We start from the raw sequence: 18,887 nt of genomic DNA, 5'->3' as shown, positions 1-18,887 counted from the left end.
AGTGGCTCCAGTCCGCCAGCAACAACAACAGCAGCAGACATGCATTATGATGGAGGCTGGAGCCACGCAGCAGCAAGACTATGAGCGTGCAGGTAATATGCCATATGTATAGTTGACTGTTGTGTACACTGATAGTTAATGCATGTGTGAGGTGTGTCCTTGGTTTGTAGCTGTCATCATAGTATTTAATGTGCAAGTGTGATATCCTCAATATCAGCAGCTGACCTGTGAAAGGCGACTGTTGTACTACTGACCTGTATCATACTCAGTAACAATGGCACAGTTGTGCCCACTGACATTAGTTTCCTCACTTCTGCAGGTCCCTCCGGTGTAACAGCAATGCAGCCTATCCATGCTGGTGAGTGTGTATTAACAATACCTTTAATAGTCTTGATAGTAATAGTAATATTAGGCTCACTTAGTAGTGCTCTGCGTATGCATGCAGGTGTGTCTGTGTGTTGATATCACGCATACTGAGTAGTGTACAACTGTGTGCAACTGTGTGCATGTGTACGTGTGTACGTGTGCATGTGTGCACCTGTGCATGTGTGCATGTGCACCTGTGCATGTGTGCATGTGTGCACCTGTGCATGTGTGCATGTGTGCACCTGTGCATGTGTGCATGTCTGGACCTGTGCATGTGTGGATGTGTGCATCACTGGTAATATTGTGTAGACATTGTAAACTGTGTTTCCTGTTTCCCTCCCACAGGTTCTGGTGCTGATCTGGTGTCATGCAGCAGGGAACCTGAATCAGGTGCCATGGGTACTGATAACGATGACATCTGTGTAATGGCACAGGAAGGTATGCCAGGGTCCATCATTGGTCAGCCGATTGACAGTACACAGCTGTCAACCCCATCAATGTGCACAGTTATCCTGCCAATACACCCTTTGTCTCCAATGTCCCTAGGTGATGGACAGCATACAGTGGGCACTGAACAGGGTAATGTGGTATCTGTGGCACATGCCTCCCCACACAGCAGCCATGGGCATGGCCCTGAGATGGTACCACACAGACAGATGTCCAGGGGTTCTCGTGGGAGCATCCGTGGGTGTACTGCCCCTGTCAGATGTGCCCACAGAGGTCTTACAACCTCAGCTATGTTTGGGCTGTCATGCAGGCACAGTCACGTATGGAATGGTACACCAGACAGGGCCTGAGGGAGCTGACAGCATGTCGCATAGCCATGACTGACAGTATGCGTGACATTGCGGCTGCCATCCGTAATTTCACCGATGTCATAGACAGACGTTGTGGGGACATATTAGACCGGTTCCACAACTACATGTCCATGAGCCAGGGCGATGGTGGATGGTTGAGGCCTCGACGTGGGCATATGCCAGCAACAGCAGCAGCTGGCAGTTGTCGCAGACGACAACAGGGCTGCGGCCGCCCCCATAGTGCCAGCAGCAGCCCCAGCAATGCTGGGTCTGTGCTGTCATCAGACCACCCCAGGAGACCATGTGCATGTGGCTCTGGCCAGGCCCGACAGGGATCTGTGTCCAGTCAATGAACACCTGCTTCTGATGACAGTACCCAGTCTGGGTTGGTACGGATACGGTCCGTAGCACCTGCAAGGCACAGGTACCGTGTCCGTGGCCAGAGACACTGATCTGTATGACCTGGCAGGTACAGTCTGTGGCTGTCCACAAACACCAGTATATGGCAGCCATGAGGTGGAACTGTGTGCATCCATACACACATGCCAATTGACAACACCTAGGGCTACCGCATACATGCACACACTGCATCAACATTGCCCCACCTTGTACTGCTGTCCCTCACCAACACACATACACATACATGTCAATCGGTGGTATTGGTGGCTGACTCAGGCATACCAAGTTCACACCCTGTGCATATGATGAAACTTTGCCACCTCTTGCAATCTATAACATCAGTGCAGGTACAGGTTAACATGTTGCTGATGCACAGGGTGACTACATAGACGTATAGTAATAGTATCATGTTGTTAACAGTACTGTGTGCTGAGATAATTGTGGGTATATCACAGCATGCCTGATGCAGTAAGGGTATGATTGTCATGTACTGTTGTCTACACCCATGGTAAGTACCACAGTGTATTATCTGCACATGTTGGCATACTGGTGGTAAGGATGTCAACAGAAGGCTACATATATAGGTAGCACAGGGGATAAGGTAATGAAAGTATTAATACGCAATGATGGACATGCAAATTGCAAGTGGCATGTTGCCCACACTGGACTCTGCAATGCGGATGTTTGAGGATGTTGATATGTGTGCAGTACTACACGACTGGTACAGGACACACAGGAGCACCCTAGCACTGCAAGCTCACATCTCATACCATGCTAGACAGCCCCAACACACAAAACTAACTGTCACAGGAGGGAGAGTCCCCATACATGTCAGGGATACTGTGGTGGCAGGCCAGGTAGCATACATCCTACTAAGTATGGAACCACTGAGTGAAGGCTCAGTGTCTGTTAATTGACATGTGTATTACTGCAGGTATGAGCACATGGGTTTCCATCCAGTTATTGTACATCCTGACAGTACATGGTCTGTACACTTGTGCGTGCTGAGACTGGACCCTAGCCATATGACCTGTGTATTTCCGTGTACATGTGCATAATGCCTGCATATTTGCAGTGTTACCTACTGGAAGTGGTACAGCTTGTTTGCTGTACAATGGACTACATGCAGCCCTGCTTATTGTAGCTTTGTTTGCATGCATGTTTGCTTGCAATTACCCTGGAATACTGATCCCACCTGCAATGCATAGTTACAGAGCTTCTGTGGACTCCTAGTGACATCTGCATAGCTTACTATATGTATGTCCATGTCTCACTTGACAGAATGTCACTGTTTGTCCTGTTCACATGTATGTTGCCTGTGACACGTTGCATATGACTTACCTGGCATTTGTCCACGTGAGCAGTCATATATGCTACTGCTAACTAATCACAGGCACTACACCCTCACATATTCATCTTCTGTTGAAGCACCTGCTTCGCTAGGGACGGCTTACACCTGTCACCCCTGGGCTTTCGGATATTGGCAAAGGCTCTTGCTACCCCCATAGTGCCTTTGTTAGGCAAGGCTCAAATGACAAACCCACCTTCATAGGTATCACAAGGGATAAGAAACTAAGAGTAATGCTACCCAACGCCAGAAGTCTAAACCTCAAGATGCATGCACTCGAAACTCTCCTTAGCATGGAGAACATCGATATCTGTGCAGTAACAGATGCCTGGTTCAGGGCTACTGAGAGCACCCCAGCACTACCAGGTTAAACCTCATACCATGCTTTTCAGCCCCAGTGCGTGGAACGAACCACAAAGGGAGGGGGAGTATTGATATTCATCAAAGATACCCACACCTCCAGGTTGGTGGCAAAGCACCAAGCATCAGAGACTATCCATGTGCAACTAACAATGGGTGAAACTGCCTTCCAGGTTATAGCCTGCTACAGACCACCCTCCCAAACCCAAGAACTGCACTCGGCCTTCCTGAGAACAGTGGAAAATATGAAGGTCTCTCCAAACACCATTATATTGGGCAACTTCAACTACCCAAACATAGACTGGGAGCATGACTCTAGCTCCAACACCCTAGCCCAAAGATTCCTAGAATATATGAGCTCAAATGCTATGGAATAACTTGTTACCACTCCCACAAGAATTGGAAACATACTGGATCTGATCATCACCAACATGGGGACTCTATGCTCCAGACCGGAAGTGTATCCCTCACTGGTAAGATCAGACCATAAACTAATCTCACTGGACATTCACATCCCGACCCCAACCCCTGCCCAGAAAACCACAGTGAACAACTTCTCTAAAGCAAATTCACACTCCTCAAAACTGAGGTGGAAACCTTCAAAGCCCCCGGGCCTGTGGAAACTACAGACCAGACCACAGATTCCTCTATAAATGCATTCTATGGACACCTTCAGGAATGCATGGATCATCACGATCCCAAATAAAACCAAGACCCAATCCTCCAAAGGCAGACATCCTGTCTGGTGGACCCCAGCCATAAACAAACTACACAATAGAAGGAGGAAGCTAATAAATGATACAGCAAAATCCAAAAAAGGGAAGGCATCACTGATCAGTATTAGCAAATAACTACGGGCACTCATAAGATTGTCTAAGGCCAGCTTCGAGAGAAAATTGCACAGGACACTAAGGATAATCACAAGGCTTTCTTTAGTTATGTTAGGAACCTGGGTGGTAATTCCCAGATATGTTCAGAGGTGGTCCAAAATGTCAATAGAAACACCAAACCCACAGACATTGCCAACATTCTAGCTGACAGGTTCAGCGCAAACTTCTCCCCTCCCTCCACACTGAAAGGGCAAATATTTATCCCAGCAGAGTGCTGCCCCCCTGACATCTCAGATGCTCAGGTAAGTGCCGCCCTCTCCAAAGCAATAAACACTGCATCAATGGGACCAGACAGTGTCCCGGGCTGTGTTCTACATGAACTCCAAGAAGAGCTACAACCAAACATAAAACTACTGTTCAATCCCAGCCTTACTACAGGATATGTGGCCAAAGAGTGGCGTACAGCAACAGTGGTCCCTCTACAGAAAGGTGGTGCCTCAATGGATCCTGGACACTATAAGCCAGACTAGCTCGGTCTGCAGAGCTATGGAAAGGATCATCATGGACCTCATAAATAAAGATATTGGGGACCTACAGACACTGGATCATACCCAGTTTGGCTTTGTTAAGGGCAGATCCTGCCTCTCAGACCTGGTTGATTTCTTTGAAACAGTCACCAAGGCCATTGACGAGGGGAAGGTGGTCCACACAGCCTACCTGGACCTCGTAAAAGCCTTCGATACAATACCCACTCGGGCATTCTAGAGAAGCTTGCCAGCTTAAATATAAGCCCCTATGTCACTAGATGGATTGCACACTGGCCCAAGGACAGAACCCACATGGTTACAATTGCTGGAGCCATGCCAGACTCCAAACCAGTTACAAGTGGTGTCCCACAAGGCTCAGTCCTGGGACCTCTCTTGTTTGGTATATATTTATCGGAGGTACAGGCCAACACGGAAGGACTGTGGCTGATCAGATTTGCAGATGACTGCAAACTGGACGCCATAATCAACTCTCCAGCCGACACAAGCATCCTCCAAAAGGGCCTCATAGAAACAGACAACTTGCGCCAGAGCCATGGCCACAAGCTGAATGCAAAAAAGTGTATAATCATCCCCTTTGGCAAAAACAAAGTGCCCACAAAGTACCACATGGGTGGTAATCCATTAAGTACAGAAGAAGTAATTAGGGACCTGGGGACCCAAGTTGATAGCAATCTCTCATTTGACAACCACGTGGCCAAAGTGGTTAGAAAGACATTTTATATAGCCCACATCATCATGAAGGGATTCACATCTAGATCAGGGGAGGACATTGTGCCTCTTTACTCATCCCTCATCAGGCCCATAATTGAGTACAATGCCCCTGTTGGGATGTACCTTACCAGACACCTGCAGCAACTGGAAAGACCCCAAAAGTACCTCACCAAGAGGATCAAAGGGCTCAAACAGATGCCATATGCTGACTGGTTAAAGAAACCCCAGCTCTACTCAGTGGCATACCGTCTGTTCAGAGGCGATCTGTGCCTGATGTATAAAGCCATGTCAAACCCGGACTTAATGGGCATGCTGCACCTGAAAATATCCAAATTCCATCGAGCTACACGCTTGAGAGACTTGAACCTCAGCACTGAAATAAATAGGACATGCTGGAGGGACAGATTCATAACCCAGAGGCTCACGTCACTCTGGAACAAAATCCCAGTCAAGGTTAGGCAGATTCCCTCATTGACTCTCTTCAAGAGGAATCTTGATGAGTGGATGGGACATCGTAGGTTTACCCTGGGTATCACTTCTGTGTCACTGTTAGACAGAGGCACAGTATACTAACCTCGGAAAAGGGCATGGCAAGATATATTTACAATGGATGGTGGCAGCCAAACACATTCTGGCTAGGTTTATAAATGCTCTAGGGCGGATAGCCTAGTATGAACCTATGTACCTTGTTCCCCATTGGCCCTATGTGCTGTTAATCACCATGGCAATCACAATACTATGGTAGCATGTACAAAGGTCAGTTGTCAGTAACCTCTATGGTACAGTTGTGGAATACGTGGGTCATGTGGCAATGTCACAGCTGCCACATGTACACAGTCAACCCTCTCCCCTACACATGGACGTACAACACATGTATGAGATAGAACCACATAGCCAAACTGGGGACTAAGCACTCTGAACCCAGTACTGGCATAACCTGTCAGGTGGCATGAAATACTACATTGTCTACAATACCAGTCTGATGTAGACCTACACTGACAGCAATACAAGCATGTGAACACACTGGGCCATTCGTGGAGCCTAAGAATAGCATCCTGCCTGAGCAGCAGACACCTCTGCAGCTGGCACACAGGCATACATTATGCCAGAACACATCACACATAATACATAGCACACAAATCCTGTGTGCCAAACAGTCACAGCCTGTACGGCTAGACAACACACCTGCCACAGTTGTGTTAGGTACCTTTATTGTCCGGTACAGTGAGGTCAGGCTCACCAGGCTGGACAAGGTGAAGGTCACAGTGATATGCCCATGGGGCACTATGGTCCACCACATAACACAAGCATACAGGTCAGTCAGAGGCATGGACACATACGACTCAGTCATTCTCCATGCCACATACCTTCTCCTGCTGTACTTATAGGGTGCTGACATCATCAGTGCTTAGAAAGGGGAATGCATCCTGTAGTGTGTTCTCCTAGTTGGCAAAAGGGACAATTTTTTCATACAGACTTGCACACACACTAACCCCCTCCACACACACTGAGCATTTGCAGGATTCAAACCCCTACCTAACTATGTTATGACACTCGAGACGGACGCATTAGCAGAGCACACTATTCGCATTATTGGGAGGTTTCCCTTCTCCTGCTTTACTTATAGGGTGCTGACATCATCAGTGTTTAGAAAGGGGAATGTGCATCCTGTAGTGTGTTCTCCTAGTTGGCAAAAGGGACATTTCTTTCATAGAAACTTGCACACACACTAACCCCCTCCACACACACTGAGCATTTGCAGGATTCAAACCCCTACCTATGTTATGACAATTGAGACTGACGCATTAGCAGAGCACGCTATTCGCATTCCTGGAAGGTTTCTCTTCTCCTGCTTTACTTATAGGGTGCTGACATCATCAGTGTTAGAAAGGGGAATGTGCATCCTGTAGTGTGTTCTCCTAGTTGGCAAAGACATTTCTTTCATACAGACTTGCACACACACTAACCCCCTCCACACACACTGAGCATTTGCAGGATTCAAACCACTACCTAACTATGTTATGACACTTGAGATGGACACATTAGCAGTGCACGCTACTTGCATTACTGGGAGGTTTCCCTTCTCCTGCTTTACTTATAGGGTGCTGACATCATCAGTGTTTAGAAAGGGGAATGTGCATCCTGTAGTGTGTTCTCCTAGTTGGCAAAAGGGACATTTCTTTTATACAGACTTGCACACACACACTAACCCCCTCCACACACACTGAGCATTTGCAGGATTCAAACCACTACCTATGTTATGACACTCAGAACGGATGCATTAGCAGAGTGTGCTATTCACATTACTGGGAGGTTTCCCTTCTCCTGCTTTACTTATAGGATGCTGACATCATCAGTGTTTAGAAAGGGGAATGTGCATCCTGTAGTGTGTTCTCCTAGTTGGCAAAAGGGACATTTCTTTCATACAGACTTGCACACACACTAACCCCCTCCACACACACTGAGCATTTGCAGGATTCAACCCCCTACCTAACTATGTTATGACACTTGAAACGGACGCATTAGCAGAGGCACGCTATTCACATTACTGGGAGGTTTCGCTTCTCCTGCTGTACTTATAGGGTGCTGACATCATCAGTGTTTAGAAAGGGGAATGTGCATCCTGTAGTGTGTTTTCCCAGTTGCCAAAAGGGACATTTCCCTCACAAAGACTTACCCACCCAAACACTAAGCATTTGCAGGATTCAAACCCCTACCTAACTATATTATGACACTTGAGGGAGACACATTAGCAGAGTGCACTATCCGGATTACTGGGCATTTGTTCTGCACCTGCAGTATTTATAGGGTGCTGACATCATTATTTCTACAGAGGTATGTACATCTAGTACTACCTGTCAGGTGGGGGACAGCATATATATGCATTTGCAGCCACCTACGTCAGGGTCAGATATGCACATCGCACTGGCAGGTTATGTTTTATACCATGCTTCGTGACCACAGGACCTGTAACACACAACACAACCAGTCCTGACCACCCCTCCCACATCCAGGACACACACTTTGCTTCCCTGGGCACAGTGCCAAGATATGCAGGTGTTCATATACACCATTCCAGTTGTTAACGTCAGGTACAGGCATATTGTGTGTGGGAACTACTCAGGCCTCTACAACATTACCCTACAGCCACTACAATTTGTGAGTCCATGTGCTATGGCAGAACCACTCACCACAGGGGAATACATATTGCACCTGACCATCTACAACATGGGTACACACTGTTCCACACCAGAGGTAGACCACCATTGTTGATATCTGACCATACCCACCTTTCCATGGCCATCCATATCCCATCCCCACCCCCAGGCAAGGTTGCCACTGCAAACTGTATTTATCAAAAGCAGACTTTACACTTGTGAAGAGTGGGATGGAAGACTTCAAAGGACCCATGCTGGGGGAGTATACAGGCCACTCTGCATAATCCTTGACAATTGCATTCTATGAGCATGTGGAAGGTTTGCATTGATCATGCTATCTCAAATATACCCATGACTGCTCCACAACAGGACACCTGTCAGATGTACACCAGATATATATGAGGTGTCGAACAGAGTGAGCTAATACATTGCAGAGCAGTAGCCCACAGAGGAAGGACATCTCTGAACAGTACCAGCACAACACTTCAATCCCTCATAATCATCAGGACACAATGTTGACAGTGAAATTGTCCAGACAATACAGATAAGGCTCCCCTCAGTCTGTTATTGATGCCCACTTACTGTTAGAGGTCCTCAGCAACCCTCTTCCAGCACACACCAACAACATGGCTGTGGCTTAGCAAATTCAAACCCTGGGATCTTCACTGTGTCCCTGCTTGTCAGAGGCACAGCACATTAGCCTCACACGGTGCCTTATGTGACCGACTTTACAGTGGCACAGTAGCCTACTGTACTGGGGAGGCAGACGCCAAGCACACTCTGGCTAAGCTGTCATTCCCTAGGGCAAACAGCCTAGTGTTGACCTCTACACCCATATGTTTAATTGTCAAATGCACATTATTTGTTGCTGATAGACTGTTTGCAGTTCTTTATTGCCATAGCATTCCCTGTTTGTATGAACAACTTGTGTATCTGTGGAATATGTTTGCATATGGGAGGGATCCACTATATCACGTATGTCTCTGTAGTCATTTAACTGTGTGCACTGGGCAGATTGCTGTAATGTGGTTGGTTCCTGGAATAACACGCATTATACCAGATATGTGTGGCCAACTGCTAAACTGAGATTTGGCCTAAGTGTGTGAGCATGCCCAGTTCAGCCTTCCCATGGCATGTTGTCTGACATATGTCTCATTTATCAAAGTCTGTGAGCATGCCCAGTGTGAGCTTTCCATATGTTGAACTCTGCAGCCTACATTTGTGGATGAGTGTGAACTTCAACAAATATCTCCCGTTTATGGTTGTGTGTTGTGTGTCATGTTGTGTAGTTACTGTCCGACTGCTTTATGTGTGAACACAACAGAGATTATACCGTGCCTGCGGGGTTTGCATGGGATACTTTGCATACAGTTGTCAACATCCTTTCATACTGACCTTACACTGTAGTACCGTATAGTGTACTGGTTCAGTACTTTGACTGTGGTGGACAGTATCCTGGGCTTTAGTCCTATCACTGCTTTACATTTCCATAGTGAGCACAACAGCCTGGTTAGGGGCCAGTTGTGCACATCTGACCATGTTGCATTATGTTCAGATATGAACTACTTAAACCAGGCTTGCCCAACATTGGTAGTGTATTCCACAACATAGGTGTACATTTGCAAACACTAGCGATGTGCCCTAGGCCATTTCTAATGCTAGTCGGAGAGTGTGTTTGTCCTTCGACACACATTGTAAGTGGAGTTTGCCATGACATATGTCATGGTTAGTATGCTGTGCCTCTGTCTACCTGTGACACAACAGTGATACCCAGGGTAAACCTACCATCTCCCATCCACTCATCAAGATTCCTCTTGAGGAGAATCGATGAGTGACTCTACGGATAGCCTGTACTGGGAGTTTACTCATGAGTGGGGGTGGCTTCTGTGTTATGGATCATGTAGTACAGCTTGAACTATGTATGTCAGTGCTGGGGTTCAGGTCTGTCATGTGCATAGCTCACTGCCATTCAGATTGTACAAGGTGCAGCATGTTTATTGATTCCAGCTTGGACATGGCTTTATACATCAGGCACAGCTTGCCTCTGGGTTGGCAGTATGACAGTGTGTGTAGCTGCAGTTTGTTTAATCAGGCAACACATGGCATCTGTGCAAGCTCTTTCATACTCCTGGTGAGGTACTGTTGGGGACTTTACAGTTGATGGAGGTGTCTGCTGAGGTACATCCCACAGGGGCTATTGTAGTCAACTGTAACGCTGATGAAGGATGACTGCAGAGCCACAATGACCTCCCCTTATCTAGATCTGACAACCTTCATGATTAGGTGGGTATATGGTATGTTTCTGTAAACACTACAGCCACGTTTGTCCAATGCAGGATATCTATTACCTTGTGTCCCCAGGTCTCTCATTACATGTTAAAATGCGTAATGGGTTAACACCTATGTGGTGGTGGGCACTTACTGTATATCCACGTGGGTTGACTATACACTTTTCTGCAATTAGCTTGCTGACATGGCTATGGCACCAGTTGTCTGTTTCTATGTGGCCCTTTTGTGGGATGCTTGTGTCAGCTGGAGGGTCAGATGTGGTGGGCAGTTTGTAGTCCTCTGCAAACATGTTCACACAGTCCTTCCATGTTGGCCTGTACCTATGGGACATATATACCAAGCGAGGGAGGTCCCAGGACCAAGCCTTGTGGGATGCCAGTTATATCTGGTTTGTAGTCTGGACATGGCTGCAGCATGTCTGACCATGTCAGTTCTGTCCTTGGTCTGGTTTGCAACCCTCTACTGACATAGGGATTTATATTTAAGCTGGTGAGCATATCTATAATGAACCGTAGGGTATTGTATAGAAGCCAGGTATTTGCAAGGTCCAGCTACGCTGTGTGGACTACATTGCCCTCATCAATGACCTTAATGACTGTTTCAAACAGAGTCAAACATGTTTAGGGGCAGGATCTGCACTTAAGAAAGCCACACTGGGTAGGGTCGGTGTCAGTAGGTCTCCATATCTTTATGTCTGCGGTACATGCTGATCCTTTCCATAGCTGTGCAGACAGTTTCTCAGGATTCTGGGGTGGTAGTTTTCAGTATCCATTCAGGCAACACCTTTGTTGAGAGCGACCACTGTTGTTGTACACTGCTCTTTGGGTACATATCCTGTGGTAAGGCTGACATTGAGCAGTAGTGTGATTTGGCATTCCATTCCTCTTGGAGTCCATGTTGGACTCAGCCCAGGATACCATCTCATACCATTGCTGCTGTGTGTTTTGCTTTGTAGATGCTGGCTGTTACCTCAGCATCTGCAATGTCAGGGGGCCAGCAGTCTGCTGGGATAGATATTTTGCATTCTTGGGGGGGGGGGTTCACTGCACCTGTCAGGATGTATGTTGGCAATATGTGTGTGTGTTTGGTATGTTGTTTGTAATATTTGTGTGATTCAGAGCATATCTGTGAATTCCCAACACGGTTCCTACCATCAGTTGTGGAAGCCTTGGGATTATCCTTAGTGTCCTGTACAATTTGTTTCTTCATAGGTTCATACTAGGCTATCCACCCTAGGGCATTTGTAAGCCTAGCCAGAGTGTGTGGCTTTCGCCCACCCCTTTGCTATGTGAATATTATGGCCATTTATGATTTGCTTTGCTGTGCCTCTGTCTGGGCGTGACACAGTGAAGACCCCAGTGTAAATCGATCATCCATCCACTTGGTAAGATTCCTGTTGAAGAGCGTCAGTGAGGGGCTCTGCCTAACATAGAGCGGGATTCTGTTCCAGGGTGTGGGGAGCCTCTGGGTTATGTATCTGTCCCTCAGCACATCCTATTTCATTATGTGTTGAGGTTGACATCTCTGACTCTCACAGCTCGATGGCTTTGAGTTTTCTGGGGTGGAGCATGTCCATTACTCCTGTGTTGGACATGGCCTTGTACAACAGACATACAATGCCTCTGTGTGAAGCAGTATGTGACTGCATTCAGCTGAGTGTCTACAGCCAGGCAGCATATGACATATATTTGAGACCCTTTATCCTCTTGGTGAGGTACCTTTGAGGTCTTTCTAACTGCTGCAGGTGTCAGGTAAGGTACATCCCAAATGAGGCATTGTACTAGATTATGGGTCTGATAAGAGAACAGTACAGGGGCACAATGACCTCTGTTGATGTAGATGTGAATCCTTTCATGATACAGTGTCCAATATAGACAGTCTTCCTAGCCACAATGGCAATGTGATTGTCACATAACAGGTTACTGTCCACTTGTGTCCCTAGGTCCCTGATTACTCCTTCCATACGTAATGGTTTACCACCTATGTGGTAATTTGTGAGTACCTTGTTTGGTATTTGGTGGGACATTCATACTGTCCAGTGTCTTCAGGACGGCTGGGTGGGGTCCTGTGTGTGAGAGTGTGGTGTGTAGCATGCTACAGACTGTACAGCAGTCTTGCCTATGGTTAGTTGCACATGGGTGGACTCCAATGCCTTGTGCATTGTCAGTTAGTTGGACGTATGGGTGTCTGTGCTGAATATGGATACTCACCCTCCTTTTATGTTTTTTTCCAGGTTTTCGGGCCATAACGCATGATATGTCGTATAACCTGGTAGTGCTGGTGTGCTGTCAGGAGGCTTGCAGCAATTTTCTGTCACTGCACAGACATCGATGTTCTCCATACTGGGGAGGGCCTCAGGAGCATGCATATTGAGGTTTACACATCTGGCATTGGTCAGCATTACCCTTATGTTTCTTTCCACTTATGTTTTGTAGGGTGGTGGGTTAGTCTTTTCAGCCTTGTCTACGAAAGGCTCTATGGAGGTGGCAAAAGCCTTATCCAATATCCAGATGCCCAGGGTAACAGGTGCAAGCCATCCCTGGAACAGCTCGTATGGCTTGTCAAGCATGACATCCCATGCAGACAGACATTGGATCCCCTTGGAATGACACCAGTAATTGTGCCACACTTTTGTTATAACTGATCATTCCGTGTTTGTACTGTGGCGTCATTCTTGGTGAGGGTAGGATGCTGCAAATGGTCAGTGTCATACTGGCCTGGACTACATAATCGGAGAGCTCATCTATGTCTCTTTTCATGTAGTCCGGGGAGGTACATCTCAGGTCATTCACACCAGCATGGACTATGACTGCATCACATTTCTACTTGCTTTGGGGTGACCTGCATAGTTGTGTTATGTGGCGTATTGTAGCAGCCTACAGGCAGCTTTCTGTACACTTTCCCTTGTTCAGTCTGGTGTGCAGGACAGCAGCGTGTCTCACTATGGAGTCACCTATTACAACTGTACCAGGCATGTTGTTTCTCCTTCTGGCCTGTGACTGTTTGGCACACAAGCTTTGTGTACTATGTGTTGCATGTGCTATGTTTGGAGGTTGTTTGATTGGGTGTCTGCTTTGGAGGCCTCTGTTGGTGTGGTGTGTTTGTAATTCGGGCCTCCGGGAATGTTTATCTGTGTTTATGTCTTTGGTTTGCAGTTGTGATAGGTCTATGTGGGACTGGGTTTGTGGTGTGTGTGGTTACTTTCTCCTCCTGACTAGTTTTGGGAGTACTGAGTTGAGGGGAGCTCAGCCTCCAGTTTGGATAGATGGTTGCATCTCTCACATATATTTGTATTTCTTGGGGGAGTTGGGGGGTGTCTGTGTAGTTGGGGCAGGTGTAACATTGCCTCAAGATTCTGATTCAACTTGTTGTAGATGGCCTTAGTGGATTGTATGTGTGGACATATTTTATTGCCATACTACTGATCAGTGATTACTTCTTTGTTTATGTTTGCTCTATCATGTAGTAGCTCCCTCATTCTCTTGCATGGTTTGGTTATGGCTGGTGCCCATCATCCCAGATGCCCGTGTATGGCATTGTGACTTGTTTTAATTTAGGATTGCATAATCCAAGCATTTCTGGCAGTGTTCATGGAATGCCTGTATAACAGGTTCTGAGGTGTGGCCCATATTTTGCACCTGCATGGCCTTTAATGGATTCCACATCAGTTTGGAGGAGTGCAACTTTTGCTTCGCATGTTTTCACTGTGGTTTTCTGGCCAGGGACTGTGGTCAGGATGTGTATATCCAGTGTGATTACTCTATGGTCTGGTCTTACCAGTGAGCAATACACTATCATCTTACCATCCCAGAGTACCCATGTTGCTGATTATCACATCCAGTATGCTGCACCCCTCTTGTGGGAGTGATGCGTTGTCCCTGGGCATTTTGGTTTATGGATTCTATGAACTTTTGTCCTACAGTGTTGGAACTAGTATAATGCTCCCAGTCTATGTCTGGGTATTTTCAGTCACCCAATATAATGTGGTTTGGAGGACTTGATATATTCATGTATTCCAACATAGGCCAGGTGCAGTTCCTGGTGTTGGGATGGTAGTCTGTAGCAGGCTTTAAACTGGGGGCAGTTTTAGCCACTGTTATGACCATGGCTAGTCCATGCTGCTTCTTGTTGTGGTACCAACATGGGGGTGTGGTTATCCTTGACAATTATTGCTAGTCACCCTCCTTTTGTAGCTTGTTCCATGTTTTGAGGCTGTACAGCACAGTATGAGGTGTAACCTGGTAGTGTTAGGGTGCTGTTGTGAGCCTTGACCAGTTTTCTGTTACAGCACAGATATCAGCATTCTCCATACTGGGTGAGTTTAGACTGCATGCATCTTGCTGTTTTAGACTTGGCATTGGGTAGCATTACATCTAGGTTCTTATCCCTTCTGATACCTATGGTGGTAGGTTTGTGTTTTCAGCCTTACCTATTCAGGGACACTGTAGGTAACAACAGCCTTTGCCAGTATCCATACGGCCTGCACTGATAGGTGCCGCAGTCCTAGCAGGTGGAGCATCATGTCATGCCCAGCATGTCATCCCAGGCTGGCACACATTGGATCCCCTTTGACTAACTGCAATACTTCAGCCAATTATTGCAATTGATCATCTCATTGTCATATTGTGGCATGATGCTTGGTGAGGGTAGGATGTTAGTCCACGGTTCTCAGGTGTGCATATAGTACATGGTGTTACATTACTTAACACATGGCATTCATGCCTCAGGTGGTGCTGCAGGGCTGCCTCTGTCGGATGCACATATTACACTTCCCTGTACATGTTTGTGAGCAGGTCATGTCATTTTAGGCATCCTGTTATTTGGGTGAGTCAGAGGGGGTATTATTCCAGGGTTCCTACTGAGCCAGTGTATGTGCTATCGTTGCCTCTTTGCCAAGGCCAGGGCATACTGGGCACACCTCCTTCTGCCTACTGGGGCAGGCTCAGGTTGTTCCTCCTCCAAGTCACACACTGCCTGTGATGGCCTTGGCAATGGTGTGGGGCTGTTTGGCCCAGCCCTATGCTGGTCCTGCTGCAGCTGTTTTCGCAAGATCATATTATGTAGCATAGCACATACCATGACAATTTTTGTACATGTAGTTGGTGTGAACTGCAAGGCTCCACCAGATGTGTCCAGACACCAGAATCGTGACTTGAGCAGCCCAAACACACGCTATTACATTACGATGTTTGCGTGTGCCTCATTATGGCGTTCCTGTTCAGGTGTGTGTGCGTTTCTGATGGGTGTCATCAGCCACGGCTCCAGTGCATAACCTGCATCCCCCACTAGGTGTCCATGTGGGATGTCCCCATTGGCAAATGTCTGGTACAGCTGTGTCAAATGCCAGATGTGGGAATCATGGTAGCTCCCAGGGCAGCCAGCACACACATTCATTATTATGCCCTGGGCATCACACACAACCTGGCAGTTGATGGAGGAAGCCCTTGCGGTTAATGTAGGCCCTACCCCACTCACTGGCTGGTGATTTGATGCATATGTGCGTGCAGTCTATTGCACCCACTACCTCAGGGTATTCCGCTATTTGCTGGAAGAGGCGCATATTGCTGGCCAATACCTCACGGGCATTGGGGAAATATACATGATCACCGACATGTGCTGACATGGCATCCAGGAACTGGTGCAGTACCCTGGAGGCTGATGCCTGTGATATCCCATCATATCACCAGTTGGTCTCTGGAAGGTACCTGTTGCTAGTATTCTTAGGCCAACACATACCTTGGTTTCCACTGGGATGGGTCCCTCTGTTGGTTCTGTGTGTGAGTGGCCTGCACAGCTCCACTATTTGCTGCAGGAGCTCTCTGTCCACTCTATGGCTCTACTATCTCCAGCTCATGTAATCCGTGGTAGGTAACCCTGGGCCTGTACCTCTTCTCCGTCTCCTCACTGTGAGTTGTCTGGCACCATCTGCATTGTCACCACCCTCAGCAAGTCGCCTATGTCTCATTATGACGGCCCCTATTTCTGTTTTGAGTTCAGCTTTTTCAGTTTTCACTTCTAATAGCTTACTCCTGTCTTGCAGGGTCTCTTGAGAGAAACATCTTGCACTGCTGTTTGCAGAGTTTTAAGTGTTGGGCTGAGCTACTATTCTGCATGTCTAATTGCCTGCTTCTAATTATTTTCACCTGCTAGCTCCAGCAGTATTCCCTGCTAGCTTCCTACTAATTCTGTTGCTTCCTTTTTCCTTTCTCTGTTTCCTCCAGGGGAGCAGTTTTGCCACCAGCAGAAACACACTCACAGTGGCTTATCGCGGCACATGCTGCTACGGTTTAAAATCTGCTTGTTCAGGTTTAATCGCACGCACACCCGTACAAACAGTGTTAAACATCTCTAACACGCTCCCACATGCTCAGTCTGCCTTAGCGCCGCTGTCCCACTATGCTTCATAGTGCGACTGCGTAGCGCCTTGATGCGCCCAGCAAGAAACTTTGGTGTAGGCAACAGCGTACACCTTCCATTTCCTTGACTTTCCCATGCTTATAAAATTGGCACTCCTCTTTCCATGATATGTGTCTGACATCTGTCATGTAACTCTGACCTCAATGAACTGCATTTCTTTCTGCCATTCCCCCTGTGATGTCATCTATCTCCTACTCTGTTCCTCCCCCCATGTATCTAAAGGGTGCTGCCAGGAGATAAGTGTTTGGGTAGGGGCCAATTTTTGTTTTTATTTAAACCCCTTTAGGCCCTGGTTTAGGGCCTGGATCTGCCCCTTTGAGGTCTGTCTGACACAGGAAAGGACCAATTCTTTGTAGGCCAGTGTCTACTAAACCTAAGTGGCTGTACTTGTAAAAAAATCTTTGACAGTTTGCATAGATTTAGCTTTGTCCTCCATTTTCTTTTACACCTCTTCTGCCTTAACACCAAACAAAGTATCATGCTGCAAAGGTGCATCTAATAATTTAACTTTGACATGATCAGGCAGATTTTGTTCCTTTAACCAAGCATGCTTCCTAATTACAGAACCCGTAACTACGGCCCTAAAGGAGGCCTCCAAAGAATCAAAACCACATTGCAAAGTATGCTTTCCAACTTGTTCAGCTGCATGCAATACATCCTGCATTTCTTTGTTTTCTGCACATACAGAGTTTAACAACATTTTCTGTTTAAGCAATCCCATGACATGTTGCTGATATTTGAGCATATGGAACTGACAGTTTAAGGCCCTTATAGCCAAGGTAGTAGATGTGTACACCTTTTTCCCCATCTATCCAGTGCCCTAGAATCTCTGTCAGGGGTGGGTTTTTGCAGAAGCCTTAACTCCTTTGGGACCCTGTGAAATAGTTTCTGGGTCTGCAGAAGGTTTTTTTAAAAGGAATTTATGAGAGTCAGGAACCCTGTAATATCTGTCAGGCTTAACAGGAGCTGGAGGTAAGGAGTCAGGGGTAAGACTAGACTCCGAAAACACATCATCTACAATGTCTAACACAGGTGGAATGGCTAGAGGCCTGTGTTGAGGTAGTAAAAGGAAATCCCTGAGCCTCTTTTTAGATTCTGAAACATCTTGGCTCTCCCTCTTCAACATCAGAATCCTCGTAGGGGGGAAGAGAATATTCCTGATCAGAAGAGGAATCAGAGGAAATAGAAACCTGATCTGAAGATTCATAGTCAGTCTCTTGCCTAGGCCTCTTATCTGGAGGGGGATGGGAACACCTGATCAAGGTAATCAAGACTTTGGCCATTTTGAGCATCTGTTTTTTTGGGCATAGAGGCCTGTCCACGTGGCTCTTGAGTTTCTTTGCTTTAGTCTTTGCCTTTGAAGCTGAAGTCGGTTTAATGTAAAGATGTTTAGGTCTGAATATACCCTCAGAAGCCGGTGCATGCTCAGCGGCTCCAGACCCATCTGAGGGAATAGTATCCAAGGCTCCAATACCTTGAGTTTCCAGCGGCATGGCCAACTAAGGGGGAGTAAACACCCGGGACTCTAAAGTGGGGGGGCGTCAGTTGAAAAAGCCTCACTGAAAACCCGGGCCATTGGCTTAGGAAAGGTCATTGGTTTTGGACATGGAACTCCGTAGGATGGCTATCAATGACATTTCTGGATAATTAAAGGCGTCCAAAAT

This window comes from Protopterus annectens, chromosome 2.part0 (genome assembly GCF_019279795.1).
Source record: "Protopterus annectens isolate FY-2018-M chromosome 2.part0, PAN1.0, whole genome shotgun sequence".
Lineage (NCBI taxonomy): Eukaryota > Metazoa > Chordata > Ceratodontiformes > Protopteridae > Protopterus > Protopterus annectens.
The sequence above is the reverse complement of the archived record's forward strand: the minus strand, read 5'-3'. Positions refer to the sequence as shown.